The sequence below is a fragment of the Eublepharis macularius genome, chromosome 2 (genome assembly GCF_028583425.1).
Source record: "Eublepharis macularius isolate TG4126 chromosome 2, MPM_Emac_v1.0, whole genome shotgun sequence".
Taxonomy (NCBI): Eukaryota; Metazoa; Chordata; class Lepidosauria; order Squamata; family Eublepharidae; genus Eublepharis; species Eublepharis macularius.
The window spans coordinates 75,825,675-75,843,036 of record NC_072791.1 but is presented as its reverse complement, the minus strand read 5'-3'; the positions used below and the strand labels follow the sequence as shown (position 1 = coordinate 75,843,036).

Genomic DNA, 17,362 nt, shown 5'->3' with positions numbered 1-17,362 from the left:
GGCCTGATCCAACATGGCTTTGCTTATGTTCTTATGTTCTTAACTGCATTGGCTGTAGCAGGTTTCAAAGGGTGGAAAGCTTTCCACTTTGATGTAAAAACTGCCTACCTCAATGCAGATCTTGAAGAAAGTCTATACCTGGATCAAATTCCAGGTTTCCCCATGGGAGAAAAAGGTATGCATTTAAAACTGCACAAGGCTTTGTATGGGCTGAAACAGAGTGCCCGGCAATGGAACCAATGCCTGGATCAGGCACTAAAAGCTCTGGGTTTCAAGCAGAGCAACGCTGACTCATGTCTGTATACCTTACAAAGGGCAGGTAAATGGGTGCATTTACTGGTTTATGTAGATGACCTGTATCTCATAACAGAGCATGAGCAGCACCTAACTTGGTTCCAGGGTAAGCTGCAAGAAAGGTTCCAACTAAAATACCTGGGCCCCTTAAGACACTACCTAGGGGTGGAAGTGACCAGGCACTCAAACGGAACCTATGTTTTGTCCCAAGAAGGAAAAATCCTGCAGCTCCTGGACAAATTCGGCATGGCAGAAGCCAAGCCAGTAAACACTCCCATAATCATAAATAACAGTGATGAAGAAGGTGAGCTTTTTCCTCAGAAAACGCTATATCAATCATTGGTGGGATCTCTCCTATATCTGTTCTCCTGGGTTCGGCCTGACATCGCTTATGCTGTACACCGTCTTTGCCAGAGGAATGCCAGTCCCAGGCAATCTGACTGGGTGGCAGCCAAGCGAGTCTTGAGGTTTCTCAAGGGCACAAGCAACAGGAAACTAACTCTGGCAGCCAGCCATACAAACCTGTTTGCTTTTTCAGACTCCAGTTGGGGAGACAGGGAACAAAGAAAATCCACCACCGGTATAGCTATTTATTTGGGTGGTGCCCTGGTTCAGTGGAAAGCAGTAAAACAAACGTTTGTATCCCTAAGTTCTGCAGAAGCAGAATTTGGTGCTTTAAGTTCCTGTGTCACAGAATTGGAGTGGTTTACCTCGCTATGCCATGATTTTGGTATAGCCCAAAACAAGGTAATTGTACACTGTGACAACACGGCTGCTATTCAGTTAGCTAAGGAGCAGAACTTCAAAAATCGCTCCAAGCACATAGGGATCAGGTACCAAAACGTAAAAGCAGCTGTTGATAAAGGGTTGGTGGACCTGCAATACAGCAACACTGAACAAAATATAGCTGACATATTTACCAAAGGATTGGATGTGGTAAAATTTAACATATTCACTGAACAGTTGTTTAATGATGTAAATGTGTAAGGTCAGCATGAACTGTGTATTGTATCAATGATATGGGACATGTGACAAGGAGTTTAGCAGGAGTGTCAGAATATAAACTCACTTGCACATGTGTAAAGGCTGTTGTCCCCTTTAACATAGGGTGAGTCAGCAGTTTTTTGACAGGCTCACACCTGATCATTTAAGCTGGTGTTGCAGCAAGGTTGCATCAGCCTTGTGCTGGTTGGCTGACTCCACTTCACCCTATAGGCTAGTGGACACTTAAAGGTCCAGCCAAAGGTTTGTGCTGTGCTGATCTGCTCAGCTTGGTGCCTGGTGCAAACCTTTGTCGCTCTCTACAAACTCTGATAACTCTGGATACTGACATAAGGACTGGACTCTGGTTTTTGCTCTCTCTGTATGTATGTATGCTGAGCACCTTTTTGCACCTGTAAATATATGGACTTGTAAAATACACCATCTGCACTTCATCACAACATCCTGGCTCCAGTGTTTTTGTTGTTGGGCAAAGCGGGTCACTTGGCAGCACTAATTACAGACGGTTATTCCGTCAGAGATACCTGGAGTTGTAACTTAAGGGAGACCTGAAATCTGAAGCTAAGAGACTTTCCCCCAAGGCTTTTGGAAATGTGCCTGCCTGCATCAAGGAAACCTTCCTCCTCCCAGGCTGAGCTCAGTTCTGGGAGTCAGCAGTTACTACAGCTAACACTGACATAGCAGCCTGAAACCATCAATGTAATGACTGGGGCTCCTAATCTGCTCCTGTTTTAACAGAAATGATAACCCTGCACCTGTAAGCCCAATGCTTTTTGAAGACAGTTTTTTCCCCTGGTCGGTTCCATGCATGCCTACACTCCCTCTTTCCTACCAGAGAATGGTGCTGGCTCTCCTCAGGGTTCTGAGTCTCATTGCTGTAAGATTCAGCAGTCATTTAGGAACGTGCAGAGGGTCTCTTTTAGTCGACACAGAGTGACTTCATTCAACAGAAACAAAGAAAAGAACACAAGGCCTAGTACAGGCCTTGCCTAGCAGTCCTTTAGCCAGTTTACACAGACATGAGTAAAACCTGGACTAGAGCTGCTCCAGATTCTAGTATCTTTGGACTAACATAAAATATGAAAGAGGCTCCACAGCATTACAACTACCACTGCTAGGAGGGAGTTCTTATTGCAATTGTGTTCATCCTGTCTCTGGGGTCATTCCTGTATGACACCATTTCTAACAAGAGCCAGTTTGGTATAATGGTTAGAGCACTGGGCTAGAATCTGGGAAATCCAGATTCAAATGCCATTCTGCCTGAAAGCCTTGCCTGTGACCTTGAGCCCATCGCATTCCCTCAACCGAACCTCCTTTGCAGGGTTGTTGTGTAGATGGATTGGAAATGTTTAAAATGTTATAGCCTCTTTTGAGTCCCCATAAACTCCACACCCATCTTTTTAAAGAATATCTTATCTTTCTACTCAGAAAGGGTGCCCCAGGGCAAGCAGTCCTTGGCATACACACTTCCATTAAACTGGCAGCTTTTGGGGCCCCTACTGCAATCCTTTAGCAAATTTATACTTCATTCCAGTGGTCATCGTTATTGTCGTTGATGGCCTGCAGATTAAATAGCATTTCATCTCTTAATTCAGTCGCTGTAGATGGTGAATGCTGTAATCTGTTAACCTATGGAGCAAGCAAAATTCCCCTCCTGCTATTTTTTCTTTAAGATGCTAATCAACTGGTCATTATGAGTCTTTTACTATCCCCTTGGAATAGGAGTAAGACACGTTTTCATCCCATCCTGGGGTATAAAGTGTTATAAATTGAGGCTACTGAACATCTCCAATAGTAGATTACCTCTTTGTATAGTAAGATAAAAGCCCAGTGGCTGCCAAAAGACTAACATTTATTTGATATGAGTTTTTGTGAGTTCAGATTACTTCTTCAGATATCTCTGTGTAGCCTATAACTGTAGTGTATGTGACGAGTCTATTCCTTTAACGTAGACCAGTGTTTTAGATTGCCCTAGTCCATGCTGAGACTTAGTATTTTTTTTTAAAAAGTAGTAGCTGTTACTGTGACTTCACACAGAGACTATGAATTCTTCAGTCCAGATAGACAACACTCTGTGGGGAAGAACAGGCATGTTGTCTCTCCTCATTGGTGATTTACTCTACAAGAGAAAGTAAAAATTCAGTGGTCCGCTGCCTTATTCACCACTCACAGGTCTCTAACAATTCTTTTTCACATCTGTGTTGCTTTATGAGCTCAAAAGATGCAAGGTCTTCCCCACCTCTCCTCTCAGGGGAGGTTGCCTGCCCTTCCATTAATTAAACTATTCTGGTCAGTATTCCCCCAGACAGAAAAAGGGTGGTTTTTTAAAGGCTTTTTACTTGTTAAGAAGGACAGATGGAAAAGCCTATTTTAGGTCTAGGTAATCTTAATTTTATGTATGGTAGTCTTCACCATTGTGCTTGGCTGTCTTATTCATACATCTCTTTACCTTTCCTGCAGAGTCCCTCTGCTGTTGAGCGTGCAGATTGCTAGTAGCAGAATTCCAACACGTTGGATGATTATAAAATGCATAACAACTAGGGTATCCCTCTTGAGGCTGCAATACAGTTTTTTTCTCTTCTCCATTGATAGATGGTTACTGACCCTTTTTTGTCCTATAAGTTGAAGGAGAGTTTCCTTTGCCTTATCAGTCTTAGTCAATTCACATTTTATCAAGATTGTTTAGTGTTTTCAATTTCACAATTGCACTTTTGAGTTTTATATACCTGTGTCACCTTGGCAGAATTTGGTCTTCAGTTTAAGTTTCACACCTTTTGGATACCAAAAATTGTTTTCTTTTTTCTTGAGAGAGCATATATGCACCTTTCTCATGCTTTTAGTGCTCTGTTCTTCCCGGGGCATAGTGTGATGCTGTGACTCCGACAGTTAGTGCTGTCTCAGGTGCTGCCCCTGCAGTGTATCTTCAGCTACGAGGGTGTATCTTCAGGTATCTCCTAGTCTTCTGCAAAATGACTTTGTCATATTAGTACTACTTTCACCTAGAGTACTAGACATACCTTGTCTTTGTCTTTTGTTTTACTGAAAATGCTCCATGTCATTGCAATGCATTATAATTAAGTTTTCTTCAACTAACTGGTGCCAACTTCTAGATACTCTAATTGGAGGCATGGGCTATTTGACCTTGCAACATACTGTAATGCTCCAGGGCCTGCCCTTTTCTTTGCTCCTTTGCTTCCAGAGATCCCTGTAATTGGGGAATGCCCTTGTTAATCCACTGGCAAGGTAATCTGGATTTGTTTTATCCCCTGGTTGTTTTTGCTGTGCAGATTGTTCTGCTAGCAGCACAAGGTTCATTGATGGTGCCTTTAGTCCATCCTTTCTTTGGTCACATTACATCTGCTTCACTATTTTCATTTTTCTGGTGTGGAGCGGCTGTGCTTTCACTCCCGTTGACAACTTTGCAGTTTTGGTCCACTCCTTTTCCTGCACTATAGCAGTAGTCTTAGTTGCAACTGAGTTGCAACTGCTGCTTCTTGACTACCATATCTTGCACCTCTAAGTGGGTAAGAGTCTCTACTTCGGCTGTAGCAGGACTTGGACCCTGCTTCTTATGCTACTAATTATGTTTGGGAACCAAATACTCTAAACTTTTCTCTTCCTTATTGGATCTCCAAAGACATTCAAAATAGAGGTGTAACCTCAGGTTAACTTTTTGCACCTCCCTGGTGCTTCATTTTTAGTGTACAGCACTTCCACTTATAGAATGAGAACATTGTGATTTCTAACCTATGTCCTCGTATTCATAGCGTTTCCCACAATCTTAATGTGTACAATGCCAGGATTCCCTACCAGGGGCTGGCTTTCAGCCCTCATGTCTCACAACACTATTGGTTGTATTAGTCATTCAGGCTCCAAGAGACAACTAGCAGTATTCTCACACAATCCTTCCTTTGTGGGTTGGTAGAGGCTATTGCGCTCTCTCTTGAGTTCATGGCTGTTCAGTATTTTTTACCTAGCATGGCTCTCCCTACCAGAGTGCTGTTTTTTTTTTCCCTTTCTGCATTCCTGCTTGTACTTTGGCAGGGACACTTTTAGAGAGCTCCCTGCTTCTCTAGAAGCACCTCTAGATCAATGAGATGCTAAGCATCTGTTGGGAAGTCTCTTACTTTGAGAGTTTCACATCCACTTCCTTCAGTAAGTGAGCTTGCTACTCTCCCAATGTAGAACTGCACAGAAACCATGAAGATGAAAACAGGGTTGCATTTACCTGTAACTGTTGTTCATTGCGTGGACTTCTGTGCAGGAACACATCCCTCCCTCCTGCCCCACAGTGAACTCTCTGGAACCTTAGTTTCTGGGGGATCTCTAGCAGCTGCATGGAGAGAACTCAGGGAACAGCATCCCTCTTCCCGGTCATGAGATGGTTTTGATGGGAAAGTACCAAAATGGGTGGAGGAGTGCTCCTACTCTTTTAGAAAGCTCTTGAAATCTTCTCCGTGGCTGGCCTGTGCATGTGCAGTCCTAATGTGTGCCTGCACAGGAGACCACTCGATGATCAGTTACAGGGAAGTGCAACCCTGTTTCACTTTGAACACGATCATATTTTGAGCACGTCCTTTGTGAAGCAATTTCATGACTACTTGCCAAGCCACAGGGGTGCTTTCATTTATTGACTTGAATCCCCCCCTCCTCAATAAGAAAAGATCATTTAGGAGAGGAATCTATGTAGCCAGAGTTCTGCTGGGTTACACAAAGATGTCAAATGGATGCAGAATCCTTTTTCAAATCTGTAGCCCTTTCAAATCTGTAGCCCAGTAACTCTTCATCCCCTTTAGTACATAACAGATATCTTTGGAGAGATGTGGTTATATGATTTGTTTTATTATATCCTTACACAGAATTATCAATATTTTACTTATTTTTATTTTCATAGCCTATTTGAAATGTCTTGTATTTGTTTGTTTTTACTTTCTAAAAGAGCAACCTATGAGATTTAATGAAATACAAATGTTACTTCAATTTTTAAAAACAGGGGCTTAGGTATGTTTTTGTTTTTGTCTCTTTGTGTTCCTCAACTTTATTACTGCCAATTTTCCACTATGATGATGTCTCCCAAACAAAAACCTCAAGTCTATTGCTACAACCATAAACTTTCTCCCACAATTTGTTCTTCTTCCATAGGTACAAAACAGATTCGAAACCAGCAGAACTCACACATTAGCAAATTTACTTCAGTTTGCCATAGTTCTGTCTTTTGGGCTGGATGCAATATGATCATATTGCAACAAAGATGAGACCTCACTTGAAACTTGATAATAGAAATAGGCAGGATTCTTGCATCATCTGTTGGAGCCTGGTGAAACAGAAAGAAGTTGGGACTGTCAGTTGGCAGAGATGACGGGAGGGATATCCCAGATGTTAATCTTTCATTCTCACCCTACCACATTCTAGCTGCTTCAACAATTGGGCCCTGTGAGCCAAAGACAAATGGTAGGGAGGAGTGCTATAGATCCTTCCCACAAAGAGAAGGGATGAGATTATATGGAGAGCTGAATGTAAGCAGCTTAGAAGGGAATTTATCTGCTGCCTTCAAGATCCGTTATCTTCCTCACTCCAGTTCTTATGTCACTGACAGGTAGAAGTGAGTCCAGCAATTGGAGGAGGTGATTGGGAATGACCTACTTGTCTGGGGTGTACTCCTCCCCCCGACCCCTTACTAGCACTATATTTTTTAGCTCTACTATGACTTATTCTGGGCCAACTGTCACACTAGAGTCAAGGGATTCTTGAGTGTATATGTCCTTGGAATCTATGGAATATAGAAAGGATGAGAAAATATTACAATTTATGCTTCTTTTTGCTTATGAAGTGACCTGTTCATATATGGGAATTTAGTCTTTCTAAACTTGCATAACCATTTTAATTATATAAAATCAAATTATGCAAGAAAATGTGAATAGTTTGCAATATCCTCATCCAAACTTGACAAGACAGCTAATGGGAGCTGGTGGAATGCTAGTCCAATGAGAGTTGCTGTGAAATCCTAAACAGAGTTACTCCAGTCTAAGCCTATTGATTTCAATGGGCTTAGACTGGAGTGACTCTCCGTAGGACTTCACTGTTAGTGTCCATTGGAGGGAAAGAAGGCTTTGGGGAGCTGCTAAAGGAGGCAGCAGAAAGATTGCTGTCTGTTCGGTTACTTTGAAAAATTCTCTGTTTAACTCCAATTTGTTTATTAGTTTAAAATCCATTCACTCCTATGTTCCATCTTGTAAATAAAGTTTATTTTCATTTTGTTTATTTCTGGGTGGTTTGAAATCGTTGGCTGAGGGAAAATACTTCTCTCACAGGCCTCAAATACTCTGGTCATGTTAAATGGGCTGGGTTTAAATGGCGGCAGCATATATATAGGGAAAATAATCTCTAAGTTTCCTTTTCCCCAATAGCTCTGGGCTGCAGCTGGTTGAGGGGAGGTGCACACAGGGAACTGGCTGCCTGTCTAGTGGAGCTCTGGAAGAGGAGAGAAGGGACCCTGTGAGTATTTGGGTCAGAACTTTCTGCCTGCTGTAGTGAAGGCTAGACAAATACCATGTGGTGACCCAGCCTTTACCTGCTTGGGAGGCCCCAAACCTGTGAGGGGAAATTTGGGGTGGATGGCAGCATGTGTGAAAGGTGTGTGAGGGGTCATCGTAATAGTACCCAATTATTCTTCTATCTTAAGAACGGCAGGGGAAACTTCATTAAACAGGCTCAGGAGACAACCAAGCAATCGCATCGAGGCACCTGCTCTCCCTCCCTAAACATTCAATGAACATGTGATGCGGTCATCTGTACTGGGCTTATATGCTGCAGTCATGAGGATGTGTGCTGGATATTTATTTATTCCAATGTATCCTGCATTTCCTACCATTCATGGAGGCTCAAAGCAGATTTGCCAGAATAGGATCTACTTGATGGCAAGGAACTGGAAATGGAGAGAAAGGGGAAAACAGAACACAATCAGAGACTGGTATCTCAACAAATAAATAACCAACTGCAGTGACAGATTTTGACAATGCTCTTGCTAATGCTTCTAGATTTTACATAGCTTTAATTTTTATCCTGTTTTCAGCACACACACAAAAAAGCTTCCAGAGCAGTCATGGGCAAAAGACAACTAGTTAATACAAACAATTATTCCAGAAGAGAATTCTCTGCTGAACTAGATTTAGACACAATGTAGAGGTGTCTGGCTGCTTCCTTCTTTCCCTCTAATGTTTTAATTTTTAATTTTTGTTTTTCAAATATTACAGTATAACAAACTTTAAAGTATTTACAATACAAAAGGAGATAAACTTCTCATGAAAGAAGTAGCTTATTACAATGCCTGAAAGATAACATTAGCATCATTATACATAGTGTGAATTTTCGTTAGGCCAACAAAACTGTAAACAAAAGGGTCAGGATTTTGTGGTTGTTTTGTACTACACATATAGTTTATGAATGGCAGCCATTGCTCAAAAAAAGTTGATTGATACTGTTGATTTTCAATTGAGTGGAGACAATCAGAAATTTTATCCACGATGAAGATGTCCCATAATTTCTTATTCCAAGTTAGTACGGATGGAAACTTCTCTTGTTTCCAAGATGCTAACAGCATTTTTGCAGCGGAAATCATAGTAAAACCAGATTTTTCCTGATGACCGGGATCGAGGGATCCTCCCAGAGGCATAGGAGGATCACTTCTGGGTGCTTAGGGATTGTATAACTTGTTATTTTTTGGATTGCTGTTATAACTAAGTCCCAAAAAGATTCCTTCTAATGATCTACCAATGAAAGTTGGATTCTGGTAGAATTTCATCCTTGTAGAAATGAAAACAAAGCATTTTGAGGATGGTTGGCCTCTTTTGCTTGATCAAATGTCTGATTTGAATTACTTTGAGGACATGGTTTTGCTGGAATAAGAGCTAATGATGTAGCTTGGTTTTAAGTTGTTTGATATGATTGCATAGTTAAGTATTAGGAAAGGAAATTGAAAAATTTTTAGCTTGGAAATTATGGGATGCAACATTCTAGAGTTCTATATTTTACTTTCATTTTCAGTTATTGGTTGAATTCTGAGATTTGCTGTTCAACATCAGCATGCTTTTTACCAGAACAAATAAAAATCCGATTAAAATAACTACAATGTGTGAGAATATATGTTCTGGTAGCAATAGACAGTTTTCAGGCATAGCAGATGGTTTTATATTTTAATTCTGAATTTTAATTTTATTGTATCATATATACAAGCTGCGTAGGGGATCTCTAGGTTTATCAGCAAGATCAAAACTGAATGAATAAACAGAATAAATAATGAAAAGGTCTGATTCAAAATAGTCCCTATGTAACTGGAGAATGCAATCTCCAGATGTAGTGCTATAATGATGAAATATGACTTTCTCTAATAATGTAGTAGATTTTCAAAAGCAAGCTCTCCTCTGCAGCACAATGACAGGAGATGCTACATCCAACCAGATTTTCTTTCTATGTTACTATTAACAGCAACAGTTCCTGCCTCATATTGAATCTGACATTTATTCAATGAAGGATCATCATAACAGAGATTAGTTTGAAGACATGGTTCCAGTAGTCCTGTTATTCATTAATTACAGAATTAGTTAAAGCTGTGTATTACAGTAGATAGCTAGACTTAGCAGTCAATGGCTCCCAGTGCATTTCAGCCACATCAAAGATAGCAAAGCACTTTATATATTATGGCAGCAGTCCTAAGAGCCAAATCTACTTGGCAAAACACACCCTCTCACTGATCAGGCTGAAAAGGAGCTAAATCAATCATCATTAATTGAACTGAGCAGATCCACAGAGGGGAAGGACTAGCTGCATTGTTTGTTTCGGAAGTGCATAGAAATTGTACTTTCTCCACTTTTCTTCCTGTGGTTTTCCATTCTTCCTCTAGAGGGCAACAGTATCAAATATTTTGACCTGTACTATAACAATTTAAATTCTTTGCAGGCACCTGTCTCCTGCCAAAATGAAGGATGTTGTCTTGTAAATGCTTAGTGATAAAATAAAATCTGTTGAGATTTACTCCAATAAAAACATAACAGTAAAGAGAGCTGCCCAAATAATATGATCCAGAGAGGCTATATGCAACTGGACTTTTGTTTGTTCCTGTTACTGAAAAGACAAGCTATTTTTAAACTGAACAGCAGCAGCTTGTCTCTCTGGCAGTGTCAACATCAAACAAATCTTCAGTTCACTTCAGGATTGGTTTTACTTGCTTCACAGTTGTGCATTCTACTTGTAGAAAGTATTAGCTTCAGTATTAGGAACATGACTCAGTTTCAGGCAATTCAACTTGGAGCACGCAACATATAGTTCAGACTTAATCTAAAGAATCTACAACTCTGAGCAAAGGGTTAATTAACAATCTCCCTTGGCAACTTAAATCTGTCAGGAGGGCTAGCTTACTGGGTCTGAGAGGTAGTTAATCCCTCCTTGAGAGAGGAAGTAGTTACACGAGCCATGAAACAGGCTGTGGTGCATCCAATTCTAAAAAAGCCTACCCTGGACCCAGGAGATCTCAGTAAATATCAACCAGGCTCAATTGTTCCATTCTTGACCAAGATGATTGAACGGGGGTGACTGGACAACTTCAAGCTTTCCTAGATGAACTGGATTGCTTGGATCCTTCCCAGTCTGGTTTTGGGCCTGGTTATAGGACTGAAACAGCCTTCATAGCCCTGGTACAAAAGAGATAATGACCAAACGAGGGGTAAAGTGCAATAATGTAATTCCTATAAAAATATATTTTTATATTTTATATCAAAAGTGCAAAGGTGCAAGTACTACTAATAAATATTCAATGAATATATTCATGTATAATAAATATAGTATCAAAATTATATAGGAATACTGTTCAAGTATTAATTTCAATTAATAGTCTCTAGTTCCGGCCGCAAAAATCCACTGTCGTTCATTCACTCAATATAAAGCATAAGGTAATCCACTTCCCTTTTTGCAGGTGCACGTAGAACATCAACATGAAGATAGAAGATGTCAGTAGTATCAGGTAAGTATTCACAAGCAGATAATGTTTTTTCTTCTCTTTTACAGGTGGAGGTAAGACAGGGGGAGCAAAGGACCCTATGGCCCGAGAAGGGGCCCACTAATTTACAACTTGTTTCATTAAAAACTTCATCAGGGGTCTTATATTGCATCCACCTGGTCTACACAAACACCAGGATTCTCTTCGGTGTTAGTGTTGGCACATCGCAAAATGTCAGCCGCATGCATCCGTGAGAATGCATGGTGTTTGGCCGCGAGCATTCTGGTGGTGCTGGGGGACTGCTGTTCAGCCCCTTGGCAATTGGCTTGTGGGGCCTGCAAGGCTACTAGCCATGGTGACTAAACGGAACCTCCATATTCAGAGGTAGCGAGCCTCTAAATACTAGAGCCAGGAGGCAACTTCAGGAGAAGACCTTGGTCTTTGTGCCCTGTTGTTGTCCCTCCAAAGCAATTGGTTGGCCACTGTGTGAGATAGGATGATGGACCACTTAAAAAAAAAATTACCTAAAAAAGTAATTACAAAAACATCTGCAGAGAATTGTTTCAGTGAATTAAATCCTAACTGAATTGAATGGTCTGAACATATTGTCATCTTCACTATTAATGGTTTGCAATGGGGTAGTATTCTCCCTCCCCTTTTATGTCTTGAGTTACACAATTTAAAGTTCATTTGGATTTCCATAATTAGGGCAGGAGTTTGGGTGTTCAAGCATGTAATAAGTGGGTGGGCATACTTTAACATTTCAGAATGAGAGTTGAGGAACTTGATTGGTTTTTTTTGTTTCCCAAGCTATTTTGGATCTAGTATATTACTGTAATACAATACTTAAAAGAAAATGTTAAAAATGGCCTGTCCTTATAACAATGGGTTTAAACAAAAAGGATTCTTGTGTGCTACCTTAAAGCCCAATAGTTATTGTGACATAATGTGTGTCGGCTAGATTTAACACGCCACAATAAAATGTTACAACTTTTCTAAGCCCATTGACTTTAATGAACATAGAATGGTGTAACTCTATTTAGGATGGCATTGCCTGCCTGCCAGTCTTTAAAGTTTACAAAACTTTGTTGTTGCTTTAACACAGCTGTGGCTCACGAAAACTCATACCCTATCACAAATGTTGCTAGTCTTATAAATGCTACTGGACTCTTGTTCTTTTCTACTGCTACAGTTATCACAAATGTTCTGCCCTTTATTTATTAAACTGAAAATTATCTTACCTGCAATATCACATAGACCACGATAAAATACTAATATCTAGGTTTTCGTATTTGATCAAATTTAATGTAATCAGTCGAAAAGGCAGCGCAATGATCTTTCCCATTAATAATCATGTATTTACAAAATTTCTGCCTGTCTCCTAAGAACCCTCCTGGAGAGACGCAAGGCAACATAGCACCTCTTCCGCGCGCTCTTTCCATACCACCCTTCTCCACCGCACCCCCTCATTGCGCCACTAGCATTTTTACCCGATTTGTCACGGAAAGGAGGAGGCAGGTCGCTCGCGCACACGGGCTGAGGGTGGAAACGGGCCTAAGGAGCGCGTGCCCGTACGCCGTGATAGCCGCGGAGCGCTCGGCAGCCCAAGGCCCGCGTTGCTTTCTGATCCCGTCTCCTCCGCGCTAGGGGAGGTGGTCGAGAGCCGATTGCAGGGCGGGGGACAGGCGCGTGCACGTCAAGGAAGAGGCGGTGCTGTTGTTGCTGGGATCTGGCACGGGAGGCGGGGCGACGGCTGGAGTTGTGGTGCTTTTCTTCCCACCCACCCCCCTCCGGTTTCGCGCGAGGTGAATCGGGAAGAGGCTGTCTCGCTGCTCGTCTCGGGCCCGTGTCTGTTATTTTGAGGGGCCTGAAGGCAAGCGGTGTCGGGCGCGCCCTCTCACGGTTTAGGCTGAGCCCCGTCCGGTGTGGCGGGCGACGGGAGCGTGAAGGTGAGAAGAAGCCCTCTTATCTTTCTCCCCTTCCTAGTCCTGAAGGCGTGCAACAAGTTCCCCGAGAGAGAGGCTGGCGTGGAGCGGGGAGGTGCCTTCCTGTTCCAACTTTAGGTCCACTTAGAAGTAAGCCCCATTCTATTCAGTGGGGCTTACTCTTCGAAAAGTGCTTTTGTGGTTGTCGCCTCAGATCTGCTGGCCGCGGTAGTCATGGAGACTTCTTTCTCGGGGTGCCTGGCCAGGGATGTGTGCGCATCTTGTGGGAAGAGGCGGCTCCGTTCCTCTGCTGACCCCCCCCCCTCGCCCCCGTGCGTGTGAACTTTGTGTCTGGCGGGTCGCCTCCAAGTCCTCTCCTCCCAACCCGCCCCTTGCCCTGCGCTTTCCCTTCCTGCCTGCTTTTAGGAGGGAGAGCGACTCTGTGTGTGCCTGGCTGGGAAATGAAGTGGCTGTCTTCTTTAGTGGCGCTTCTTTGGGTTTGTGTGGAGAAGGGCCTTGGGTTCACGGTTCCCATCCTGCCGTTCCTATAGTTCATCTGTAACCTTTGTTTCCGGGCAGCTTGCTTCCGTCTGGCACGAAGGTTGGTTAGTGGAGGCCCTTTTGCCATTGTTATCTCTTAGGTTCCGTAGATACAGCTATTTCCATTGTTGGCTTATCCTGTCTATTTCAGTGTGCGCTGCGGTTAATCCTGCCCCCACTTCGTAACCTGCTGGAAGTCTCATGTTTGGGGAACTGGCCTTGTAAAGCCATTAGTCTCTACTGGCACACAGGACTCCTGCTGGAAGGATTAAGTTGGTGAACCAGTGCATGCTGTGCGTATAGCAAATCATTTATTATCTCCTGAAACTATTTGAGGGTGGGTAGAGCTATTGTATCATTTAGGAACTGTGATAAAGAACGTGACTCTTACATATTATTTTGTAGATAATCCTCAAGAAATTGCTATGCCCCTCTGAGTGTATAAAATTTTGATTTTAAATTTTTTAATGTTTTAAAACATCAAGGCACTCACTTTTAGGTTTATTTGGTTAGGACAAACGTTGGTGAATTCTGGAATACTCTTTTGTATACCCGATATGGTATACATTGGCATTGTGGGACAAGAGCAGAAAATGAGTACTTTTTTTAGTTTTTCAAAAAGGAAACTGTTCGATGTTAATATTTTATTTTTGCTGAACAATTTTTTAGAAAAACCCTCATGTTTTGCAATATACTAGAGAAGGGAAAAGTTGAACATACAAAATATTTCACTTTTTATCATCTCTTCTAACAAACTCTGCACCACAAGTAGTGGTGCCTTGTTAATATTTGTTATGTTATGAATTTATTGTTATATTTCATGCTGCACCAGCTTGCCTTCAGAATATAGATTGAGAGTGTGGTTTATGATTATTTAAAATAAATAAAATGAACACTTACAGGAGTCCAAATTTTTTTGTAAAGGCTTGATGGCCATTTTTTCTAGGAGTCAGTAAGGCTTAGCTTTTTGACTTCTAGGGGCAAAGTGTACAAACTATTGAACAAGTGAGTTATAGGGAAGGAGCAGCAGACACTGTGGGCCAAATGACACAATATTTTTAAGGAGTCCAGGCCCAACTTGCTTTCACTGCAGCCAGACGGTAACTGTGGGGAACATGCATTTAAAAGTCATGGGGGAGGTTAGGATCAGGACTGGAGGGGGACGAAAGGGCTCCTGCCTTTCTCTGCGTGTCAATTCTTTAGTTGTAGCAACTCCATGGGAAGTTGCGACAACTTGGAGCTGCACGTGCAGTATTCTGTACATGTGCAGTTCCAGAATGGGGCAAATAAGTTCCCCAGAGTAATTTCAGCTCAGGAAAAGGAACAGTGGAAAAGGCAGGAGTCTTCCCTCCCCCCATACTGTGGTTTCTGGCAAAATTGGGCCCCCACACACTTTTGAAAGCAGCTATGTGGCTGTAGGGAAAGTGTCAAATCCAGACCCAAATCATTAAAAAGCATATTATGTAGTTTAGTGCTGTGTGTCTAGCAGTCACCCTCATCCAAATAATGGTGCTGATGCAGCCTCTCAGCACAAAGTACATCTTGGTGCCATTTTGAAAGAAATATACCCAATGGCTTTTAAGAAATTGCAAGGAGGGAATGAATGCACAAGGACTTGCAGGGGGGCATCTCATTTTCCTCTCCTCAACTATTTTCACTTTCCCTTCCCTGAAAATCCCCATATCTCCCCTTTTCCTGCTTCTTTCTCTCCTTCCCAGCTATCCTACCTTTATATTCCCCCCTGTCTTCAGCTTTTCCTTCTTACCTCCCTCTGGCAACCTCTGTCTGAAAATTTGGCCCAGTGGTGTGGTGCCTGCAGCTGGGCACAGGTATGTGATCAGTTTTGTGATACTAGGGAACCTGCCAGGACTAGCAAGAGGCATCTTGTCTTGTTCGTCCATCTCTACAGTGTTTCCTCTTTCCCTCTTCCTGGTAATCTTTCCCTGCTTTCTTCGCTCCTTTCCACCCACCAATCAACATATCTTTTATCTGCCCCTCCATCTTCAGCTATTTATTTATTTCATTTATACCTTATCTTTCGCCATAATGGGGGCCCAAAGCAGCTTACATCATTCTCTTCTCCTCTGTTTTATCCTCAGAACAACCCTGTGATATGGGTTAGGCTGAGAATGTGTAACTGGCCCAAGGTTACCTAGCAAGTTTCAACCAAAGAGTGGTGATTTGAACCTGGGACTTCTGCCTCCTACCCTGAAACTACTACATTGAAACTCTATTCTAACAGGGGGGCTGCTGTTGAACAGTAGCAAGCAGCCAGTGCTACATGAGTCATGCAAGTTGTGTGGTAGAATGTTGTCTGATGATTGCTGATGGGCCTGGACCCAATGAGTCCTTCCTCAAAGGCCAAGACAGCCCAGGAAAGAGCCTTGCCCCCTCAGCACGCCTTTTACTGACAGAAACCAAGGCTTGAAGGCTAGCAATACTGTTGAGGTTGCCTAGAACTTCGCACAATGGCCACTGCAGAGGACAGTTGTTTTTTAAAGCTGCAGGCGCTTCTGTTATTTTGAGGGGAGGGGTTATGGGTTTTTTTAGATTTATATGGTATATATGTTGTTGTTGTTGGTAGTGTACAAATCCTGGTCCATGTCTTGCAGGTTATTTGTGTAGTGGGTGTGTGGATTGGGATCCATGCAATCCACCCTGTATATGGGTTGGACATCACTGCGGAGTCCTACACAATTGCAATACCCGATTAAAACTGCTGCCTCAGTGCCAGCAAATGGGAATGCCATGTGATGCAAGCTCCATACAGGTGACATAGGTTATCACAATTCTTGCTGACTACCATTCCAGAGCCAGAAAGATGGTGTGCACAAAACAGAAGTGATGTCTGGCTGTGATTTGGCCAGTGTTTAAATGTTTATAATATTTTACAAATAAGTAGACTAATTCTAGCAATTTAATTGTTTAAACTATTTTACATCCCTTGTTATTTGCACACCATATGTAAGAACTGGTTACAGAACAACATATGTAAGAACTGGTTACAGAACAACAATAAAGACACGACTGTAAAAATGGAGTATGGCCAGTCTAGCTAAACAATTTTGAATCCTCAGTTCTGATAGAGGAGGGACATGCTTAAAGTTCTCCTGTTGAAATCAGTGCAACTTTAAAGTGGTAGGGCCAGTTCTCTGTGGCAGATTTAGTCCTCTTGAACGGCTTACTGGTGCCAATGCAGAGAGCACTTTCGCTCACTGCATTTGGGAAGGTGTGAAGGCAAATGGAAGATAAGTAGTTTTGGTAGATCTGGCTGCATTTTTAAACTGTGCAACCATTTTATTTTTTTAATGTTGTTTTTATGTCCTTTCAACATTGGAAGAAATTTTGATTCTGAAGGGAAGTACTAAATTTGTCTTGTTTTTTTTTCACTGTTATAGAAAAACTTCTTTCATCTTCAGGCAAGGAGAGGAATTCTAAATTTGGTCTCTTGGTTAGCAACAGTAGAATTAAGGGAGACTTTTAGAGATAATGAGCTAAGAGCTGATCAGCTAGGCTTTTTTCTCCTGCTGGGTGGTCGATAAGTCGATCTTGAGCTAGTAGTATTAAGGATCTTCTTTGACCATTCAAGCAACCTATTCTGTCCAGTCAT

At 42.0% G+C, this 17,362-nt stretch overlaps 1 protein-coding gene and 1 long non-coding RNA gene across 4 annotated transcripts in view; one reads left to right on the top strand and one right to left on the bottom strand.

The window, feature by feature from the left end:
• Positions 1–6,467: 6,467 nt before the first annotated feature.
• On the bottom strand, positions 6,468–12,947 carry LOC129324640 (uncharacterized). Of its 2 annotated transcripts, XR_008596549.1 has the most exons (4): positions 12,778–12,947; positions 10,806–10,982; positions 8,165–8,221; positions 6,468–6,610 (listed from the first exon to the last, which is right to left on the bottom strand). It is a non-coding gene; the product is annotated as an uncharacterized LOC129324640 (long non-coding RNA). The 2 variants fall into 2 exon arrangements; XR_008596550.1 differs by lacking the exon at positions 10,806–10,982.
• A 134-nt stretch (positions 12,948–13,081) lies between these two features.
• The window catches only part of PALS1 (protein associated with LIN7 1, MAGUK p55 family member), a 98,318-nt gene continuing 94,037 nt past the window's right edge, over positions 13,082–17,362 (top strand). For both annotated transcript variants that reach the window (XM_054971539.1, XM_054971536.1), the window contains exon 1: positions 13,082–13,236. The gene's annotated coding sequence lies outside the window, so the exon portion shown is untranslated. The remainder of the gene's footprint in view (positions 13,237–17,362) is intronic.